Consider the following 4,599-nt stretch of genomic DNA (forward strand, 5'->3'; position numbering starts at 1 on the left):
TTTACTGTTGCAAATGGTTCTTTTACTCTATGGTGACAGCAGAGGGCAGCATTATAACAGACAAGCAGGACACTGAAGAAGTAGAAATAGAGTTTCCTTACAGTTAATCCATTGTATTAGGAGCAGGAGAGGGGTGACAAGGGTCTACAAAAAATTCTTGAAGCTGATTATCACTTCCCTTTCCAGGACACTGGGCTAAAAAATGTTGTTTAAACCATTGCTTCATCAAGAGTTAGAAAAGCATTTTCCGTAGGAGTTTGGGAAGCAACACCCAGCCATAGCAGGATGTTCTCTCCTAGACATTCCAACTAGCTTGTAGGCAGGAACTTCTGCCTACTGAGGGCTTTAGTGACCCTAATGGTGGCTCTTCATTAGAGAGTTCCCCAGTCTGGGAACTAGATCAACTTTAGGAACTGGGAAGACAGCTCAGCTGATAAAATGCCTTCCATGTAAGCATTTGATCCCCAGGACCCATGAAAAATGGCTAGATGTGGTGGTGTATACACGAAACCTCAGTGGAGAGGTAGAGATAAGTAGATGTGTGGAGATCACACACAGGCACATATGTGTATACGTACACACACACACACACACACACACACACACACACACACACACGTCAACATCACCAGCAGCAAACATAGTAGGAAAGCAAAACAGATAACCTCATGCATTGAATGCCTCAGATATCCACTTTTAAGAGGTGAACGCAGAGCAGGGAGCTACAGGAGCCAAATGTCAAGGTCCGAAAGTAAACTTGAGGTTGGGCTTTTGGGAAATGGAGGCACACACAGACCCCTGCTTTTCCTTTTTTCTTTCTTCCTCTGCCTTGCCTCTTTTGTGCCCCCACTCCTTGCCCCTTTTTGCTGGGCATTAAAGCCAGGGTCTCCCCCATTCCAAACACTACTACAGAGACATCTCCAGTTGCAGATTTCTGCTCTGACTTGGGTCTCATAAGGGGTCTTTCACCAGTGTTTGAAAAGAAGTTCTCCCCTTGCTTCTGAGAACTGTCTCTTCTACGTTGATGGAAGCCAAAGTCATAGTCAACACTCAGATGCCCTGTTCCTTTAGCTTTCTCTTGGGCACCATCATTGGACAACTGGAGACAGCAAGCAGGCTGGGTAGGGAGGCAGAGACAACAATGCTCAAAAACCTACTATGCGCTGGGTGCCATTATAAACACACTACTGATTGACTCAGAAGTCTTCAAGAGAGTCATAGAGGTAGGTGTTGTTATTAGCTCCCATTTACTGATAAATGAATTGAATTCCAGACAGGCTAGGCAATATGTTAAGATCCCACAGCTCTTAAGTGACAGTTGGGCATAGATACCAGTGGCCAGGCTCCACTAAGCCATCTGACCTCTACTTTTTTTTCTACTTCCCATTAAAAGATAATTGAACACTCTAAGAAGAAAGGTTCCAACTTCTATGGATACAATATTCACAGTGGTCCCAGGAGGAAGGAGCAAAATAAAAGACTCTCAGGTCAGGAAAATTCCTCTTTAAAGCAGAGTGGTAAGACATAAATCATAAGCCTACAACACAAGGGCATAACAGTGAATCAGAGAGAAGCACTTTCAACTGGACTTTCAGTGGAAATCTCACTTTTTTGTAATGTTTTTATTTAAATTAGAAATGTGAATGTTTCACATGTCAATCCCAGCTCCCTCTCCCACCCCTCCTCCCTTGTCCCTCCACCAGCCCCCTAGCCCCCCACCCAATCCACACATCATTCCCCAGGGAGGGTGAGGCCCTCCATGGGGAGATCTCTAAAGTCTGTCATTTCATCCTGGGCAGGACCTAAGCCCTTCCCCATGTGTCCAGGCTGAGAGAGCATCCCTCTATTTGGAATGGGCTCCCAAAGATAATTCATAAAGCATGGTAAACACTGATCTACTACCCAAGGCCCCAGTGATTTCTATGGCCTCCTCACTGTCACTACATTCATGGAGTATGGATCAGTTCCCTGTTGGCCTCTTAGCCATCAGTCTGGGATTCAAGAGCTCCCCCTTATCTGATCAGCTGTCTTTGTGGGTTTCACCATCATGGTCTTGACCCCTTTGCTCATCACTCCTCCATCTCTGTCACTAGGTTCCAGGAGTTCAGTTCAGTGTTTAGCTGTGGGTATCTGTCTCTGCTTCCATCAGTCACTGGATGAAGGTTCTAGGATGGCATGTAAGGTAGTCATCAACCTTACCATCAAGGAGGGGCTATTAATGTAGTCTCTCCACTGTTGCTTAGTTTGCCAGTTGGTGTTATCCTTGTAGATCTCTGGAGATCTCACAAGTGTCAGCTATCTCCTCAAGCCTATAATGACTCAGTCTATTATGGTATCTCTCATCCTGCTCTCCTCTATTCTTAGCTCAACTCAACCTTCCTGCTCCCCCATACCTTCTTCTCCCCTCCTCTTATCCCCCTCTCTTTTTCCTGGTTCACTCTCCCCTCCCCAGATGTTCCCAATCTGCTCAGGAGATCTTGACTCATTCTACTTCTCTGGAGTATCACGCATCTCTCTTGGGAGCCTCCCTGTTTCCCAGACTCACTGGCACTGGGATTGTAGGCTGAGACTCCCCTGATCCATATCTAAAATCTATATATGAGTGAGTACATACCATGTTTGTCTTTTTGTGTCTGGGTGACCTCACTCAGGATGGTTTCCTCTAGTGCAATCCATTTACCTGCAAATTTCAAGATTCCATTGTCTTTTTCCGCTGAGTAGTACTCCATTGTGTAAATGTACCACATTTTCTCCATCCACTCTTCAGTTGTGGGGCATCTAGGTTGCTTCCAGGATCTAGCTATTACATATAATGCTTCTATGAACATAGGGGAACGGACATCCTTGTTGTGTGAATCGGCGTCTTTTGGGTATATGCCTAAGAGTGGAATTGCTGGGTCTTGTGGTAGACTGAGTCCCATTTTCCTGAGGAATCTCCATACTGGGAAATCTCACTTTTAAAAGGCAAAACAAGAAGTGAGGCAGTTACTTGGTGGAGTGGAATATGGGAAAAATGGTCAAACTGGGAGGGGGAAAATTCATTTCTTCATCTTACCCTAGAGAGAAATACTGGAGCTTTGAAAAGCTAAAGGCAAATCATAGATCGGAAGAAGGTGAAATACAATGAGCTCATGTAGGAACATTCTGGTCAGAGCAAGGTTTGTGATTCCAAAAGCAAAGACAACACATTGGGAAGGATAATGCTCTCATTTTCTTCATACTTCAAGCGGCAAGCCAAGACATGCTAGCAGGTCAATAGCCTAGACGACAACACAGGGCCCTACTACCTCCTGCATAAAGTTCCCAGCTGGGCCTGACCCTTGCATGTAAATGGTCCAAGGAACTGAGACTTAGAACATCTTTAGGGGTTTTCTTTTATTTCATTTGGAATAGCCAACTCAATCTTGTCTTCTTTTGGTAACGTTTTACTATAACCTCCTTTGTAGTCCTTTATAGACTATGACTTAAGAAATCCAAGTAGGGCCGGGTGGTGGTGGCACACGCCTTTGACCCCAGCACTCAGGAGGCAGAGGCAGGTGAACCTCTGTGAGTTCAGAACTATTACACAGAGAATCCCTGTCTCTGGGAAAAAAAGAAAGAAATCCAGGTAGGGGAAAGAGACAGAAGCACCCGGGGCCACAGCCAGTCAGAATGGGACTGGCATGACAAAAGTCATTTAATTCCTGACTATGCAGTTCCCTTTCCACTTCCCCTCTCCTCCTGTTCTCTTCTCTGTCCCTCTTTCCCTTTTTGTCACTCTTCTCCCCTCCTTCCTCCCTTCTACTCCCCCCCATCTCTTCTCATACACAGTGTTGTCACTGTGCTGGCTTAGTAATATCCAAAGCATTCTTATTGTCCTCCTTTGCAAGTTAATCTTAGTTATCTAAGGTATTTTTGGAGAGACGAGCATCATTTTGTTTGATGCTTTGCCCTTAACAGATATCATTCTCATAGAAGACAATATGGTAGAGTCAGGCCTGGATTCAAATTCCAATTCTGTCACATAACAAGGAGTTCATGTTTAATCTCCTTCATAAGGTGTTGGAGAGAGTCAGATAATATCATGCAAAACCTTGTATACAGGATGTATTTGATTTTTGCAAATATGCTTTTGCACAGAAGCCAAGAATCACTTGAACTGTAGCTAGAAAAATCAGAGCTCTATTTCAAAGGTGAGTTGTACAGCATCTTTGATTTAGCTCCTGAATCCAAACAATGGGGTAACTGAGGAAAAAAATCCCGACCTCTCAGAGAAACTGAGTAATCTAGAAAGAAATGCTGGTAGCCTGGAAGGTGTTGCCTCATGTCTGTGTGAACATCTCTCTTCTTCTTCTAGCAAAGGACAGTCTACAAAACCAAGGGCCAACTTCTATTGGCATCTGAGAGGGAAAAGAGTAATGCTACTTTTAGATTTCAAACATATAGGACAAGGAATAAGGACTCAACAAAGATATCAGACAGCAGTGTGGGAAAAGGCAGATTTTCTTCCAGTATAGTGAGGTGCATTTATTATTCTGGTTCTGACCTTCAAGCTATGAATGGAAGTGGCAATAATAGTTCAAGGCATCAGAGACTAAAGCATCTGCTGAACTCAAAGTA

This window comes from Mesocricetus auratus, unplaced genomic scaffold (genome assembly GCF_017639785.1).
Source record: "Mesocricetus auratus isolate SY011 unplaced genomic scaffold, BCM_Maur_2.0 Super-Scaffold_100003, whole genome shotgun sequence".
In the NCBI taxonomy this organism is placed as follows: Eukaryota; Metazoa; Chordata; class Mammalia; order Rodentia; family Cricetidae; genus Mesocricetus; species Mesocricetus auratus.